We start from the raw sequence: 19,397 nt of genomic DNA, 5'->3' as shown, positions 1-19,397 counted from the left end.
GCCGGGTTCTCGTATCTATCTATGCTCCTAATTTAGCCCTTATCTGATCCCTCCCCCACCCATGGAGGTGAGGGACAGAAGTGTATAGGAAAACACCAACCAGACAGACAGGTTTAACAGACAGGGATAAAAGAAAACTACATTCATACAAATACACTCACAAAACAACAGAGTGGGAAACAGAGGAGGTATAGGAAGGGGAAACCAAATGTGAGAGGATAAGGAAAACACGCAAACCAACTCCACACAGAAATCTCCAGAAAAACTCTCCAACCTCCATCTCCAAACACTGAACTTTCTCCTTCACCACCAAACCGGGAAGTAGAACTAAGAAGTGCAGGAGTTTGTGTAAACAGGTGCCACGATCCTCTGACCTCACTCTGTAGCGGTATCCCTGTGACAGGAATTTTACTATATAGCTATGTGCCCACGATGCAGAGGGACAACAGGGTGGACATTTCTACTGTGACAGGGTCACAAAGGGCATCACTAGTGTAAAATATTTTATTTTTGGGGATCTGTTACTGTGCAGGACACCAGGGTGGCACTATGGCATATGGTACTTTTTTCCATCATCTGGCACAGTGTAGAAGTGGGGGAAAAAGTTTAATTCCCCGAAGATGAATGAGTTCAATTAGAGACATCACTGGTAAGTAACTGAATTTACCTGTTCACTTACACTATACACTATATACAGAGCTCTTGTGTATAATGTCACCAGTGATCACTGTATTATTATCTGTACACTTACATTATATATTATCTACAAGGTTCCTGTGTATAACCATCACTGGTGACAATATTAGTGTTACTACCAGGACTGTGGAGTCGGAGTCGTGGAGTCGGAGCCCATTTTGGTGAAGTCGGAGTTGGTATAAAATGGACCAACTCCGACTCCTAAAATATATAATAAATTGGGTACAGTAGTTCAATACAGTTTGTGGGGAATATTTTTTCAGAAGAATTTGGGAAAGTTATGAAATGTCCTATAAATGTCGGTCCTATTCCTGATCTAAGGGTCTAGACTTTTAGCTGAGATGAATCTGTGCTACAGTAAATTTATTACTTAAACATGAGCCATGTATGAGGGAGTCGTGGAGTCAGGGAAATTGAGGAGTCGGAGGTTTGGCTTACCGACTCCACAGCCCTGGTTACTACTGTGGTTTTTGTTAATGATCAGTATGGTTCTGTTAGGCCCCATTATCAGTATTTGGTCAGTATTCGGTCAGTATTTTTTCTCAGGAGTAGGAGACAAAACCAGGTGAGGAACAATCAGAGAAAAGGTAGAATAGGAACAAGTCACCAATTCTGCATTTATCATCCACTCCTGAGAAAAAATACTGACCGAATACTGACCAAATAGTGATAGTGGGGCCGTGGCCTTTTTCTGTCTCTATGTGGTGGTAATAGTGATCTGGTCATGGTCTGGTGGCCTTTGTCCCTTGTATTTAGTATTATCCTGTCACTATGTGGTGGCAATATGTGGTCGGGTTATGGAGTAATGGTATTTGTCCCTTATACGTAGAATTATTCAGTCACAATGTGGTGGTAATATTTGGTCTGGTCATGGGTTGGTGGTATATTGGTCTTGGTATAGTGGATTCTGTTGTATAGAGATAACTTGTTCTCTATGCTATCAAAAACAAGAAGATCCTTTATTTCCATTTGAGGTTATATACTTGAAAGTTTAACCCCTCTCTGTCCTGTGACATACCCCTTTAAGTGCATCTCTGCCATTGTGTAATAATACCACCTACCGACAGAATAAGTGTAACTTATTGATTGGTGGGGGTCTGGCTGTTGGGAGCTGCTCTATTTGACACAATGGGGATTTTTTACATTCTTAGAATGTGGTAGCATTTTCAACCACCACTCCATCCATTCATTCCCTATGTGTCTGCCAAGCACTGTGCTCTTCTTCAGGCTGCCCCATAGAGTATGAATGGAGGAGTGAGCAGACATCCGACCTGACGTTCAATTTTGAAACTGGAATAAAAGTTCCCTGTTCTTCCTAGCAGAACAGGTCAATAAGTTTCACTCACTTACATTGCACCATTAATTCCACAGCGCTTTACAGACATTATCATCACTGTCCTCAATGGAGCTCACAATTCCCTACCAGTATATCTTTGAAGTGTGGGAGGAATCCCAACTACCTGCTTGAAATCCAAAACCCAAAAACGGGGAGAACATACAGAGTTTTACCAGATTGTGGTACTAGTGTCATCCAATTTTGTCGTATGTGGAGAAATGAAAAGAAAGCAATTTCTACACATTCTCCATTCTGAGAGTCCATGAAAATCATCACTTGGATGTCAAGATTACATTATGACATTAAATAGATAGACATTTGGGATTAAAATAAATGTTAGTTTCGGACCACCCCTTTAAATACAATGTAAATGCAACTATTTATTGAAAAAGAGTACGATCAGCAACTGGATCTCTTTACCAGTATGGCTGAATTTTCATCACTGTATTGGGCCCTACGTTTGCTATGATGTCATATGCATGAACATATTCACCAGACATATTCAATGGTGTGTATCTAAACAAATTACTGACAAAAAGTATACGCCAGGCTTCAGAACCCAAAAAAAGCAGTCGTTTGCTAAATATATGGGCAATAAAGCGGCATCCTGGCTCAGTAGTTAGCACTGTTGTTTTACAGCACTGGGATCTTGGGGTCAAATCCCACCAAGGACAATATATGCAAGGAGTTTGTATGGGTTTACTCCTACACTTCAAAGACATACTGATAGGGACTGTGACAATAATGTCTGTAAAGTGCTGCAGAATATGATGGTGCTATAGAGGTAAGTTAAATAAATATGAGCATGTAAAACAAATCTGTCGATAGCATGTGGGTTTAGTCTTATGTAAAAACCTCATTTTTATGACTCAGTATATAGAATAAACATCATATTCAGCATGGTCTCTTTCTGGTATTATTTCAGGTGACTGGCCATTTTTCCCACTACTACAGAATAGCATTGTGCCAAATGACAGACTGAGCTCAGCTATGTTCACAGACATGTCCCCGCCAAATCAGATTAGATAAAATGACTTACCGCGTGAGAAACATGTCTCATTAGAGCTCACATTGAATTTAGCATGTTTTTTCTGATGTTACTTTCTTACGGCATTGAAGATGCAGAAGCTGTAGGCCGGCCCAGAGGACTAGTTACTGCAGAGATGAGGCTGCTCTGGGAAATCTGCTGCTCACAGAAGAATGAATCACAGCCACTGAAAAGCACAGCACGAAGACAGCTAATAGGCCACCACACAGACTTCTTGTTTGGCTTTTTTTCTGGAAAGACAGGCATTTAAAAATGCAAAAGTCTTTACATTCTTTTTAGGGGGAATTTGCCACTTTTTTTTTACTTAATATATTTTAGTAAGTGCATTTTTTAGTTGCTTTTTAACATTATTATATTTCCCTTTGAATTTCATGATTTGTATTTTTCAAAAATTCCACTGAAAAAAAACCAAGTTACATCTACTGTACGTCTCCTTCATATGTATGTGTGTTTCCAGGACTTGTGGCATCCATTTTTATCACGGATACCACATGTACCCATTATAATCTATGGTGCTGCACATGTCCGTTTTTTTCAGGCAGCACGAATGACAAGGGCCAATACAAGACTATGGGTCCATGAAAAACACGTACAGCACACAGATATCATCCGTGTGCCATCCGTGTGCTGTCCATGTTTAATATTGCGAATTATAGGAGAAGCTTAGAAATTTATTGCTTTCTTTATCCATACTGGAAAAACACTGATGGTAAAACAGACACACTGATGGCACATTGATGACACACTGATGACACCGGTATTGGTTTTAGGCCATGTTCACGCGTTCAGTATTCGGTCAGTATTTTACCTCAGTATGTGTAAGCCATCAGGAGAGGAACAATCAGAGGAAAAGTATAATAGAAACACGTCACCATGTCTGTATTATCACCCACTCCTGGTTTTGGCTTACAAATACTGACCAAATACTGAACGTGGCCTTATGCGAACGTGTTTTATACTGATGTGTGAAGGAGGCCTAAGACAGATTTTTTATATTTTATTCTGTATATTTACCTCAAATAAGCCCTTGAGGTAAATGCACAGGATCACAAATTTACAGCTCCAAAAACAATGATGGAAGGCATCATATTGCCATATTCTCCCATGCCAAGTTGTGTACCAGGCTAAGCACATCTCAGTCATTTAACATAGTTACATACGGAAGTGTTTAAATGGTCGTAGTAAAAGGAAAAGTCATTTCCAGTGACTCCTCTGGAGGATGTTTTTGTATCTGTATTAGATTGTAGTTATTGAAGGAGCAGCAATGAGCGTTAATGCATTTCAGTAATGACGATATCAATGTTCTTTACATAGTCAATGCATTACCATAGGACTAACTTACATTTGCTAGATCCTTGATGAGTATTTTATGAATGATGACCATTATTCAAAGTGTACCTCCACCTATAACTATAAATATATGCTGCTGCCTTCAGTGTAATGTTCAGCCAATAGATGTGTTAGTAAATTACTCATGTACTGTGTTTCCGCAGAATGAGCTTCCATGCTGTGCAGTTCGCAACTCTTAAGTGCTCTGGCTCCCTTGAATGCATATTAAGCCGTCCACATCCAATTATTATTAGTAGGAGTTTGCTGAAGCTTCCAGCTTGCAACACTTTCCTGGGAGACAGAGAGCAGAGAACATGGATTGTTCCCTCACTGGAGCTTTAGCACAAATTCATACACAAGAGATTTTTGGAAAAGTTGCAGTTTGTGATGCAGGTGCTTGACACATAGGGTAGGTGCCATTTGTGCTTATTGCTTTAGATATATTCAAGCATTAGGGTAGATGACAGTCAATCTAGCATAGAAGAAAAGTCACCTATAGAGATGATATAGAAGATCCTGTACATAATCTCAAAAAGCAAGTTTTCCTTTATGATAAGTCAGAGCAATCTTGTATTATAGAGGCACTAGTAAAGCCCTGTTCACATCAGCAGCGTAATTTTTATTTATATATGAAACCCAGTCAAAATACCGGACGAGTCATCTGATAGATTCCAAAGGAGCCAAATACACTCAAATGACTTATTATATTGTCTATCAGATTCAGTAAAAGGGGTTGTCTCAAGTTCTTTAATAGTTAAAATAGCTTGTAAAAACAGGCAACTTTGCAACTTACCTCCTATTAAAATTCAGCTCCGTTCTCGAAAACAGAGGTTTTTTTCTTATTTTATAGTCTACAACTGGTTGCCGAAGTTACTGACCACCCTGCACTCTTTAGAGTAATCAGTTACCTATTTAAGGAGCGTACAACGCTATAAGGCTGTTTAATTTAGAACCTACATGCGCCACTCAGAAGCTGTCCAAATCACTGGACCCAAACAACCTCATTGCTTCTCCCATGCACTCAGTTCAGACATTTGACACGACAATGCTGTTGGTCCAAATGGTCAATCTTCAGGAGCACACAGCCCCTGGCACAGAAGGAAGTCGAGAAGTTATGCCCTCCTGAAGACAGAACATTAGAACAACCCACATCATCAATTGTGATTGCTATTTGCTATGGAGGTTCCGTCTCTCTGAAGATGTGAATGTTACCTTACAGAAGTTACTAGATCACTGATGTGGGCAGTTTTTGTCTTTATGCCATTAAGCAGGGGTGAGGAACCTTTATTCTGCCAAGAGCATTTGGATATTTATACCATTCTTGGGGGCCGTGCAAATCACGCACTAACTACGTCCACAAAGTATGTCCTGACGCTGGCACTGGTGTCAACACGTAATCTTTCATTGAATGTTTCCCAGGGATCAGTAGAGTGTGCTCACAAAGCAAGAAGAAATTAATGGGCTGGCAGCCATCAAAATACAGCTTTCAGCCCAAGCACTATAGTCCCCATATATTGCTCCATACAGTATGGGCTCTAATATATTGCTCCATACAGTATAGGCCCCATATAATGCTCCATACAGGAAGTGCTCCATACAGAATTGGCTCCATACATTGCACCATACATAATGGGCCCAAATAATGCTCCATACATAAAAAAAAATAATTAAATACCTCTACTCACTGGCAGAAGCTCCTATCTCCTCAGCGTCTTCTGGCTCTCTGCACTGCTCAGAGTAAGGGCGCGCTGTAGTGACATCATTGCGCCCTCTGCCCTGAGACAACGTCACAGAATCAGAAGACACGGAATACACCGGAGCTGCGGAGGAACAGGTAAGTATTGCGAACAGTTTAAAGCATAGTGCCCCCCAACTCATGGGCCCCATAGCGTGCCGGTGTCCCCAACAGTGAGTGGGTCCCACGCTTGCTCAAGGCCCCGGAAATTGCCCTGGTGCACCGGGTGGTGAGGCAGGCCCTGCACAGTGGCCTGTCAGTTATTCCTTCTTTGTTTCAAACGTTGGATGGGATGTCTTGAAAGTATGCCATTGGGAACTGGTTGGTACATACAGACAAAAAATGCTGGCATGCTAAACAAAAAAACTGCAAATGGACAAGATACTGCTGTGCTACTAGATTATATACATGCTGAATATCTGAAGAAAAATACAGCTATTCTGCATATAAAAATAGATTTTTTTTCTTGAGTTGATATTTTCCTTTGTTTGCGTTTACAATTGACCTCCCTAAATTGTTCACCTTTTCTTATCCACTTGGAAATGTTGCAGATTTGCCGCACATAATCAACCTTTACAGCATATATTAACATGCTGTATATTTTACAGTGCCTTAAAAAATTATTTATTACTCTTTGAACTTTTCTATATTTTTTCATGTTACACCCACAAACCTAACTGCATTTTATTGGGATTTTATGTGATACACCAACACAAACAAGCAAGCATTTGTGAAGCATAAAGGAAATGATACATATTTTTCTAAATAGTCTTTTTCAGCCTCTAACAGACTGTTCTCAAGGAATGCCCTGCATTTAGCACCATCCATCTTCCCATCATCTCTGACCAACTTCTCTATCCCTGCTGAAGAAAAGCATCCCCACAGCATGATGCTGCCACCACTATTTTTGACAGTGGGGATGGTGTTTTCAGGGTAATGTGCAGTGTTAGTTTTCCACCACATATAGTGTTTTGCATTTAGCCCAAAAAGTTCTACTTTGATCTTATCTGTCCAGAGAACCTTTTTCCACATGCTAGCTGTGTCCCCTACATGGCTTTTTGTAAACTGAAGATGGGACTTCTTTTGGCTTGCTTTGAAAAATGGATTTCTTCTTGCCATTCTATCATAAAGAGCAGATTTGTGGAACATACGACTAATTGTTGTCCTGTTGACACATTCACCCACCTGAGCTGTGGATCTCTGCAGCTCCTCCAGAGTGACCATAGGCCTCTTGGCTGCTTCTATAATTAGTGCTCTCCTTGTTGGGATGTCACTTCTTGGTAGGTTTGCAGTTGTGCCATATCCCTTCCATTTTTAGATGATGGATTGAAAAGTTTTCCAAGAGATGTTCAGAGTTTGGGCTATTTTTTATAACCTAACCCTGCTTTTCTCTTCTCCACAACTTTATCCCTGACCTGTCTGGTGTGTTCCTTGGTTCTCATGATGCTGTTTGATCCAAAATGTTCTCAAACAAACCTCTGAGGCTTTCACAGAGCACCTGTAGTTATACTGCAAATTCAGTTTACTAATTATATGACTTCTGGAGGCAATAGGTCACTCTGAATTTTGTTTAGGGATCTCAGACTACGGGAGTCTGAATAGAAATGCACGTCACAATTTTCAGATTTATATTTTTAAAAATATTTTAAAAACATGTATAATTTCCTTTACACTTTACATATACTAGCTACTTTGTGTTGGTATATCACAGAAAATCCCAATAAAGTACATTTACGGTTGTGGGTATAACGTGAAAAAATATGGAAAAGTTCACAAGGTATGAACACTTTTTCAAGGCCCTGTATGTTCATAGTGTTGATTAATTTATGCTGCAGATTTTTTTCTGCAGCGTGTGGTTGAGATTTGAAAATGTTCAAATGCATCGATTTTGGAAAATAGCATAAATGAATGCACAATGGATGCAATATGTTAATCCACCCCAATAACTCTTTGGCGATGCATGTCATTCATGTACAATGGAAGTGTGCACTCACTATATGCAGCAGGCCCAGCAGCTCCATACAGCATTGGTGCTGGGATGTTTGTAAATAATTGTGTCTCAATCCACCCTAGTTTATGAGGGATGTGAAATGCTTGGCTGATTGTAAAACTAAATATATTACAAAGAAGATTGCCCTGCTTGTGTGTCCATCTTCATTCTTTTTTCTTAGGCTGTCAAAAGAGTAGATGACTCTCATTCAATCGATAAGTAAAAGTTCCAGAAAAAGTAAGCCCCTATTTATCAGATATTTATGGCATACATTTATATGAAAAAGTTTGGGCACCCCTATTAATCTTAAGCTTAATGTTTTATAAAAATTGGTGTTTTTGCAACAGCTATTTCAGTTTGATATATGCAATAACTGTTGGACACAGTAATGTTTCTGCCTTGAAATGAGGTTTACTGTACTAACAGAAAATGTGCAATCTGCATTCAAACAAAATTTGACAGGTGCATAAGTATGGGCACCTCACCAGAAAAGTGACATTAATATTTAGTAGATCCTCCTTTTGCAAAAATAACAGCCTCTAGTCGCTTCCTGTAGCTTTTAATGATTTCCTGGGTCCTGGATGAAGGTATTTTTGACCATTCCTCTTTACAAAACAATTCCAGTTCAGTTAAGTTTGATGGTCGCCGAGCATGGACAGCCCTCTTCAAATGATCCCACAGATGTTCAATGATATTCAGGTCTGGGGACTGGGATGGCCATTCCAGAACATTGTAATTGTTCCTCTGCATGAATGCCTGAGTAGATTTGGAGCGGTGTTTTGGATCATTGTCTTGCTGAAAGATCCATCCCCTGCGTAACTTCAACTTCGTCACTGATTCTTGAACATTATTGTCAAGAATCTGCTGATACTGAGTGGAATCCATGCGTCCCTCCACTTTAACAAGATTCCCGGTGCCGGCATTGGCCACACAGCCCCAAAGCATGATGGAACCTCCACCAAATTTTACTGTGGGTAGCAAGTGTTTTTGCCGCCATGCATAATGTCTTTTTGTATGACCAAACAACTCAATCTTGGTTTCATCAGTCCACAGGACCTTCTTCCAAAAAGAAATTGACTTCTCCAAATGTGCTTTTGCATACTTCAGCCGACTCTGTTTGTGGCGTGCTTGCAGAAACGGCTTCTTTCGCATCACTCTCCCATACAGCTTCTCCTTGTGCAAAGTGCGTTGTATAGTTGACCGATGCACAGTGACACCATCTGCAGCAAGTTGATGCTGCAGCTCTCTGGAGGTGGTCTGAGGATTGTCCTTGTCTGATCTCACCATTCTTCTTCTCTGCCTTTCTGATGTTTTTCTTGGCCTGCCACTTCTGGCCTTAACAAGAACTGTCCCTGTGTTCTTCCATTTCCTTACTATGTTCCTCACAGTGGAAACTGACAGGTTAAATCTCTGAGACAGTTTTTTGTATCCTTCCCCTGAACAACTATGTTGAATAATCTTTGTTTTCAGATCATTTGACAGTTGTTTTGAGGAGCCCATGATGCCACTCTTCAGAGGAGATTCAAACAGGAGAACAACTTGCAAGTGGCCACTTTAAGTAGCTTTTCTCATGATTGCATACACCTGGCTATGAAGTTCAAAGCTCAATGAGGTTACAAAACCAAAAAAAGTGCTTTAGTAAGTCAGTAAAAAGTAGGTAGGAGTATTTAAAACAAGAAAATGATAAGGGTGCCCATACTTATGTACCTGTCAAATTTTGTTTGAATGCAGATTGCACATTTTCTGTTAGTACAATAAACCTCATTTCAAGGCAGAAACATTACTGTGTCCAACAGTTATTACATATATCAAACTGAAATAGCTGTTGCAAAAACACCAATTTTTATAAAACATTAAGCTTAAGATTAATAGGGGTGCCCAAACTTTTTCATATAACTGTATATTGTCAGATCAGAATAGGTTATAAATGGGGCACATGGAGAGGTACAATGTAGCAATGGGGCCCTTAGACTAAAAAAAGGTTGTGCACCTATGATCTCCAGCAGGAACTGCCACTGTGCATATCTTTGGTCTAGACCCCCGTCACGCCCCCTCTCTGCTAGATCCCACCTGTATATGTGGTGCCCCTGAGGGTTCAGTCGCCACAGAGGTACTGCACCTCACCCAGCGGTGTGGTGTCTCTCTTCTCTCAGGTAAGGAGGGAGTGCTGCACGGAACCCCAAACACCTGCATCCAATACTACACTGCTCCAGGCCAGCTGGAGGGGCAACATGCAGAGCGCAGCTGCTGAGCCCTGACCCTGGCTGGAGTGGGGGGAACCCAAAGGTAGGGGGAACCAGTACTGGGTGTGGGTGGAGGAAGTAGTTAGAGGGAGCAGTTTGGTAGGAGTATAAAATAGGGAAGCCATCTTAGGGTGGCAGACTAGTCAGAGGAGAGCAGTTCAGAAGAACAGCTCGGGACAGTTCAGAAGAACAGTCCGGGAGCATAGTCTCAGTAGGAGCTCTGCTCCACAAGTAGGGCCAGGTCTGGAGGCCCAGGAGGGGAGCAGGGAGTAGTCTCCGTTCTAGGAAAGGATCCCAGGGGGTACGGCGCGTGCAGGACGGCACCCGTACGCCCCGCATCTGTCAGAAGACAGAGGGATCGTACCCGCATTCTAGTCCTCTGAGGGTCAAGCAAGTCTGTGTAACTCCGACGGACAGGAGGGACTTCAGAGTACCCAAACAGGACTGAGAGTGGGCAGCACAGAGCAGGAGGGAGAAAGATGGTCAAAATAGGAACACGAGAAAGTGGAGCTCTGCCAGGTATTCCCAAGCTGCCTGAGGAAGGATTGAACCCCTGCCCGGTGAACGCAGCGCAACGCGGGAGGCCTTCACCTGTACATTGCACCTGTGGAACTAAAGAACTGTGAGTAAAGACACGGATGACTGCACTGCACCGCCTCTGTCCAATTATTTCATCGGCGCCACTGTTCCCCCTGCACTACAACGCCCAGCGCAACCCACGCTCTCTCACTTCACTGCCCTGAGGCCTGCTCCACCTGTGGGGAGTCGTCCCATCACAAGCTGCCCTAACATCTGCCTCAGAGGACTGTTGCAGCGCTGGTGATCTTCACCAGGCACCACAGGTGGCGTCACGAACACTTAAATCCCCTATACCTAATATTCCCCTTTTGAGTGACCGCCCTGGGCCACGGACCTGGCCAGCCACCGTGATAACTCCCGGCAACCAGAGGCCCAGCTGCCGAGTACCCCACGGCCCTGGGGGCGCGTCATATATACTCACATCTACATGCATAATCACATTAGGCACACATACTGTATATAAATTATATATATGCTAATGCATTACATGCACATTTACACATTACAAATATGCACACAGACATATAAATTCTACAAACACACACAAATTATGCATGTGGTTATCAATGATGTTTTACAGCGATGGGGCGCAGGGTTCGAATCCCACCAAGGACCACATCTGTAAGGAGTTTGTATATTCTCCCTGTGTTTGTATGGATTTCCATCTATACTCCATAGATAGGGAATTTAGGTTGTGAGCCCCAATGGGGACAGTGGCCGATTCATCATTTGCTTTTTTTTTAAATCACTTTTTTTTGTGTAGTGGTTTTCATAGACATTTTTTGTGCCAAATTCTTCAAAATAGCACATGAGTTTCATGAACCTTATGCAAAATAAAAATGCTCTCTTTTTTGTCTTTAACTCGTTTTTCAATTTTTTAGCACACAAAGAAAGAGATTTTGCAAAATGGCACAATTGTGCCAACATAATTGTATAAATTTGTTGCAAATGAAAAAGTCAGTAATTGAGAGGTATTCATGCCAAAAAATGCAATGATGAATTGAGCCGAGTGTCTAAACAATGTGCCCGAGTCATCATTGCATTTTTTGCAGGTTATTTGCAGTGACTTTTTGATTTGAAACAAATTCATCAAATGATTTGCATCTTTTTTCAATTTATCTATTATGTTTATTTAGCAAAATTTGGAGCAAATGTTCTCCAGTCCTCACTGGAATGATTTTATGTACACTAGATATTTTGTCACAATTTTTGAGTGACTTTGCAAAACTTGCAGCTAGTAAAATGTCAAAAAATTTGTGCAAAGTTCATGAAGCTTGTGCACTTATTTGAAGAATTTAATGCAAAAAATGGCAACAACAATCACAAGACAAAAAAGAAAAGCACGCAATTTATACACTGGGGCTAATGTCTGCAAAACGCTGCAGAACAGGTTGGCACTAGGCAAGTAAGCATAATAAATAAATAAAATAATCTACACAATTAAATCTTTCTGACTTTTTCAGACATTTTTTTTCTGTTCATTAATTCTTTTAACTGTCATAACTTTTTTATATTTACATAAGATTCACAATATGACGATTTGTTTTTGAGTGAAAAACTAGTTTTTTAAGTGTCATTTTGACAAACACATTTTAAATGATACATTTGATTACCTTTTTTAACGCTACATGATGATCAATAAAGTTTGTTAAAAAAAAATATTCTCTGAAACTCTACAAATTTCAACATGAAGATATAAAAAACGCATGCATAAAAAAACACATAAAAAAATGCATGCGGCAAAACCGCATGTAAAAACCGCAAGTACCCTAATTTGTATATTAGGTGTGGAAATGGTGCAGAAATTCTGCAGCTCCAAAACCGAAGCAAATCCGGACCATGTGCACATACCCTAAGAGTTGTTATGATTACAGAGATAACAAATATGTTCATGTTATTAACTAGTTTTTTACATTTATTTTTTTTTTAAAGTTATTAAACAATACGATTATTGTAATTGTTTTTCATTATTTTTTTTAGTAATTTTATTGAGAAAAAAAAATCTTGCTTTTTTTATCCCTGTAGGTATCTAGAGATCTACTGGTATATAGAGATATATTACTACCAGTACAATATACCTGTAAAGAAGAAGACTACAATTTAGATATTAAAAGGCACATAAAATTCTCCTATACTTAGTAGTGTAGCCTGTAGATTTTAGTTTTCCATGCTACAGTTTGTACCAAGTAATTAATTAACTACAGGCATCTATTGAGCACAAATAAATGCCAAGGGCTCCTATGCCAACATTCTGCATAAGAGGAAGAGCAGCTTCGTAACTGAGAAACATGCAATGCAACTGGGCCCCTTCTCCAATGAGTACCTGTGCAGCTGAACAAGGTGCAGATGTCGTATTTGCACCCCTATCAGGGTATGTGCACACGATCAGGAGCTGCTGCAGGTTTGACGCTGCGTGTGTATGCGTAAAATCCGCAGTGTCCAGATGTTACATCATAGTGGATGGGATTTCTAGAAATCCCATATCCACTATGCGTCTCTGTGCACCTGTGGCTCACCAGCGGAAACTGACATACGGTGCGTCTTTCAGACCCGCAGCATGTCAATTTCTTTTGCAGGTCCGCTAGTGGACTTTCCCCATAGACTAACCTCTATGAGGAAAGTCCGCATGTGAATGGTGCCACTCATTTGCACAATGAGGGCAGAAGCCGCGCGGCTATTCCACAGCGTCGGGGCTGCAGGTGGCTCCTGACCGTGTGCACACACCCTAAAACCCTCAGCTAAACTCATAAAAAGAAGAGAGCAATGTGTAATAGGAGTGAAATCTGTTCCATAGACTTAAATGATAGGTGTGAGAAGTGTCACTAGTACCTTCCCGCATAGCAGAGAACTGCCTGATACTAACGTGAGCAAATTGGATGAGTCAGAAGAACGCAGCAGATTTGATCTGTGTCATCCACAGTGACGCAGCTGCTATCTCTGCTCTATATGATCATTTCTGGGTAAAGACACACATCTGGACAGGGGAACTCTAAAAGTCAGAGCTAAGGGCGCTGGGAGCGTTTATTTGATATTCAGAAACCACTGCTCTTTTTTCTCTTGAATTGTAAGGTAACACAGTTCTTTTTGCTTTTGCAGACATGTACAATGTAAATAATATCTGTAGGTGTTCACATTAAAATACATCAAGTATAGGAACAGGTCAACCCTAGGCAAAAAATGATACCTATACAGCAAGTCTGTATCAATATATTTACAGCAGGTGAAATAAGTATTGAACACTTCACCAATTTTCTAAGTAAAAATATTTCTAAGGCTGTGTGCCCACTATGCGTTTTTTAAGCGTTTCCGCAGCGTCAATTCCGCCGCAGAAATGCTTAAAAACGCATGGTAGAAGGTCTGCCATGTTTCCCAATGATAACCCGTATGTGCTGTGCACATGCTGCAGAAACTTCCGCTGCGGATTATCATTGCAGAAAAATCCGGAGCATTTCTGCATCGTGGGCACATAGCTTTAAGGTGCTATTGACAAGAAGTTCTCACCAGATGTTGATAACAACGGATTCACTACACACAGGCAAAGAAATGAAACCCTAGATGTCCATAAATTATGTGTAATAATGAGAAATGACACAGGGAAAAAGTATTGAACACGCTTACTGAAATTTAATTCATATTTCCTACAAAAGCCTTTCTTGGTGATGACAGCTTCAAGACGCCTCCCATATGGAGAAACTAGTCGCATGCATTGCTCAGATGTGATTTAGACCATACTTTCATACAAACTCTGTTCAAATCCTGAAGGTTCCGTGGACTCCTTCTATGAACTCTGAGCTTTAGTTCCTTCCATACATTTTCTATTGGATTCAGGTCAGATGATTGGCCAGGACATCCTATCAGCTTTATTTTCTTTCTCTGAAACCAATTCAGAGTTTTCTTGGACATGTGTTTGGGATCACTGTCTTGCTGAAATCTCCACCCTCATTTCATCTTCATCACCCTGGTAGATGGCAGCAGATTTTTATCAAAAATGTCTTGGTACATTTGTTCAATCATCCTTGCTTTCAATTGGATTAAATTTGCTAGTGCTGTATGCTGAAAAACAGCCCCACACCATGATGTTTCCACCTCCAAGCTTCACTGTTGGTATGGTGTTTTTGGGGTGATATGCTGTGTCTTTTGGCCTCCAAACATGGTGGGCACAGAAGAAGAACAGGGCCCCTGTGCAAGAACAATATATGGGCCATTTGCAGTTTAATAACTCATTATAATGCACATTTACTTTTACATTTGGGGGTGGTAGAGGGCCCCTTTACCACCTGGTCCCCTGTGCAGCTGCACATGTTGCACCAATGATATTTGACCAGTGACTTTGAAGACTTAGGCAAGAAAGTGAAAGAATTGGGAGCGCAGGTGGTCTTCTCATCCATCCTCCCAGTGGATGGCCATGGAACAATGAGGTGGAATAAGATTCTACAGGTGAACAACTGGCTACGTCGATGGTGCCGTCAACAAGGATTTGGATTTCTGGATCACGGAATGAATTACCTATACGATGGACTACTTGCTAGAGATGGGGTGCACCTTATGAAGACTGGAAAACATGTATTTGGAAGTCGCCTTGCTACACTCATCAGAAGAGCTTTAAACCAGAACAATGTGGGAAGGGAATCAAAAGGCCAGAAAAAGCCATACAGCTGACAAATACTATTGAGATCTCTGCTACTGGAAGTGGAAAGGAAGAACAAAGACAAAACAATTTAAATAATAAAAATATGGGAGGAAGAGAAACCAATCACAAACTAAAATGTTTTTATACAAATGCACAAAGCATGGGCAACAAACAAGGAGAATTGGAACTACTAATGCAGGAAAAGGAATATGATGTCATTGGAATCACTGAAACTTGGTGGGACGATACACATGATTGGAATAAAAGGCTAAAAGGATACAACTTATTTGCAAGAAACAGACTTGTTAAACGAGGAGGAGGTGTTGCATTGTATGTTAGAAAAGCGTATATCTGCACAGAGATTGAAGCTTCAGAGACTGGGAGTTCTGTGGAAACTGTTTGGGTAAGAATACAAGGAGAGAACAACGGAAAGGACACCATTGTAGGCATTTACTACAGGCCACCTGGGCAAGCTGAAGATATGGATGAACTCTTTATGTATCAAATGACCAAGTTCTCCAAAAAATATGACGTAGTGGTCATGGGAGATTTCAACTATCCAGACATTTGTTGGGAATCTCTCTCAAGTAAAACTAACAGGTCAAGCAAATTCTTATCCTCTCTTGCTGACAACTTTATCTTCCAAAAGGTAGGGGAGAAAACAAGGGGATCTGCTACTTTGGATCTAATCCTTATAAACAGGGAGGAAATGGTTGAGGAGGTAAAGGTGGCTGGGACCCTAGGAGGCAGCGATCATGCTATTATAGAATTTTGGATAACTAGAGGAGGAAGACATGTGAAGACTCAAACTTCAAGGTTAGATTTTAGAAAGGCAGATTTTAAGAGACTCAGAAAGAGAATAGGAGGGATCCAATGGCTGGATGTCCTTAAGGACAAAAATGTCCAGGAAGGATGGGAAATTTTTAAAAATGAGATTCTCAAAGCACAATCGTTAACAATCCTGAAAAGTAGGAAGAATGGGAAGCATTTAAGGAAACCAGGATGGATGAACACAGAACTTAAACACATGCTAAAAAGAAAGAAAGAAATGTTTATTAAATGGAAAGAGGGAGGCATATCTAAAGAAGATTATAATGCAGTCTGCAGATCCTGCAGGGCACGTATCAGGTTAGCTAAAGCTGACAATGAATTAAGGCTTGCAAGAGATGTCAAAAGCAATAAAAAAGGATTTTGGGGGTATGTCAAAAGTAAAAGAAAAGTCAAAGATGCTATAGGATTTTTACAGGATGAAAATGGAGAAATGGTAAGAGAGGATGTTGAGAAGGCCGAACTTTTTAATTCCTATTTTGCATCTGTTTTCTCTCAGAAAGAAAATGTAACATCAACTGATCTTCACTGTCCTTTTAAAGGAATAGAGGAATCCAAGTTATCTAAAAACAGAAAGATTGTGAGGGAATATTTAGCTAACATAAATGAGTTCAAGTCTCCAGGTCCAGATGAATTACACCCCAGAGTACTGAAGGAGATCGTAGAAGAAATTTTAGAACCACTCTCCATAATCTTTGAAAATTCTTGGAGAACAGGAGAAGTCCCAGAAGACTGGAGAAGAGCAAATGTTGTTCCTATCTTCAAAAAGGGGAAGAAGGTGGACCCAGGGAACTATAGGCCAGTGAGTCTGACTTCTATACCAGGAAAGATCTTTGAACAAATTATTAAACAACATGTATGTAAGTACATGGATAAGAATGAAGTGATTAACCAGAGTCAGCATGGGTTTGTAACTAACAAGTCATGTCAGACTAACTTAATTTCCTTCTATGACAGAATCACTGACTGGGTGGATCAGGGAAATGCTGTAGATATAGTATATCTTGACTTCAGCAAAGCATTTGACAAAGTATCTCACACCATCCTTATTGAAAAAATGACCAAGTATGCAATGGACCAGGCAACTGTTAGGTGGATTCATAACTGGCTTAGTGATCGGACTCAAAGGGTGGTTGTAAATGGCTTCACATCCAGCTGGATGAATGTCTCAAGTGGGGTACCACAGGGCTCCGTCCTGGGACCTGTATTGTTCAACATCTTTATCAATGATTTAGATGAAGGAATTGAGGGTAAACTGATTAAATTTGCTGATGACACAAAGCTAGGAGGGATAGCTAATACTAGAGAAGAGAGAGAGAGGATTCAAAAAGACCTAAATAAACTGGAGCAGTGGACAGCAACCAACAGAATGTTTTTTAACAGGGAAAAATGCAAAGTACTACATCTGGGCAATAAAAATGAAAAAAGCATATACAGAATGGGAGGAATAGAGCTAAGCAACAGTACTTGTGAAAAAGACTTAGGTATACTAATAGATCATAGACTGAACATGAGTCAACAGTGTGATGCAGCAGCAAAAAAGGCAAATACAATTCTGGGATGTATTAACAGAAGCATACAGTCTAGATCACGTGAAGTCATTATCGGTCTTTACTCCTCTTTGGTCAGACCTCATCTGGAATACTGTGTACAGTTTTGGGCACCACATTTTAAAAAAGACATAGACAAACTGGAGCAAGTTCAGAGAAGAGCGACCAGAATGGTGACTGGTCTGCAAACCATGTCCTATGAGGAACGGTTGCAGGATTTGGGAATGTTTAGCTTGCAAAAAAGAAGACTGAGAGGAGACTTAATAGCTGTCTACAAATATGTCAAGGGCTGTCACATTGTAGAAGGATCATCTTTATTCTCATTTGCACAAGGAAAGACTAGAAGCAATGGGATGAAACTAAATGGGAGGAGATATTAGAAAAAACTTTTTGACAGTTAGGGTGATTAATGAGTGGAACAGGCTGCCACGAGAGGTGGTGAGTTCCCCTTCAATGGACGTCTTCAAAAAGAGGCTGGACAGACATCTGTCTGAGATGATCTAGTGAATCCTGCTTTGAGCAGGGGGTTGGACCAGATGACCCAGGAGGTCCCTTCCAACTCTACCATTCTATGATTCTATGATATGTCCGCCACTGATGGTGTGTATTACTGCATCCAAAGAGTTCAATTTTGGTCACATCTGACCAGACTATATTTTCCCAGTCTTTCACATTCTTGTTAAAATGTTATTGAGCAAACTTTTAACGCTCTTGAACATGCTTTTTGCTCAGCAATGGAGTCTTGCATGGTGAGCAGGCATACAGGCCATGGAGGTTGAGTGCATTACATATAGTTTTCTTTAAAAATAATTGTACTACTGATCTCAGGTCTTTCTGTAGCTCTCCACAGGTGGTCTATGGCTCTTGGACAACTCTGCTGATAATTATTTTCACTCCTCGGTCTGAAATCTTGGGGGAGCACCTTGTCATGACCGGTTTATATAAAAATGATGTTCTTTCCAATTCTGGATTATGGCCCTAACAGTGCTCACTGGAACCTTCAGTAGTTTAGAAATTCTTCTGTAACCAATGCCATCTGTATGTTTTGCAACAATAAGGTTGTGAAGATATTGAGACAGTTCACTGGTTTTATCCATCACAATATGTTTCTTGTGGAGTACCTTGGTAATGAGACCCCTTTTTATAGGCCATCAGTTGAACCAGCTGATATTATTTTTCACTAAGTGGCAGGACTGCTTTCTAATTACTGATAGATTTCAGCTGGTGGCAGTACTTTCCATGGCTTTTTGCACCTCTATTTCTTCATGTGTTCAAAACTTTTTCCTTGTATAATTTCTCATTATTATATATTTCTTAATTTATGGACATCTATGGTTTGATTTCTTTGCCTGAGTAGATTGGATGGGTTGTTACTGACATCTGGTGAGAATTTCATGTCAATAGCACCTTTAGAAAGATAATTACTTAGAAAA

At 40.5% G+C, this 19,397-nt stretch overlaps 1 protein-coding gene across 4 annotated transcripts in view; it reads right to left on the bottom strand.

Moving 5' to 3' along the window:
- The window catches only part of ACSL6 (acyl-CoA synthetase long chain family member 6), a 274,382-nt gene that overhangs the window by 137,149 nt on the left and 117,836 nt on the right, over positions 1-19,397 (bottom strand). Inside the window, exon 2 of one of the 4 annotated variants that reach the window (XM_073651215.1) lies at positions 3,072-3,310. The exons of the other annotated variants lie outside the window; for them this stretch is intronic. The gene's annotated coding sequence lies outside the window, so the exon portion shown is untranslated. The remainder of the gene's footprint in view (positions 1-3,071; positions 3,311-19,397) is intronic. 4 annotated transcript variants of the gene reach the window in all.

Source organism: Phyllobates terribilis, unplaced genomic scaffold, assembly GCF_046119375.1.
Source record: "Phyllobates terribilis strain yellow unplaced genomic scaffold, ASM4611937v1 Scaffold_11__3_contigs__length_659146591, whole genome shotgun sequence".
In the NCBI taxonomy this organism is placed as follows: domain Eukaryota; kingdom Metazoa; phylum Chordata; class Amphibia; order Anura; family Dendrobatidae; genus Phyllobates; species Phyllobates terribilis.
Note: the sequence above shows the minus strand (reverse complement) of the source record. Positions and strands in the feature narration are given on the sequence as shown.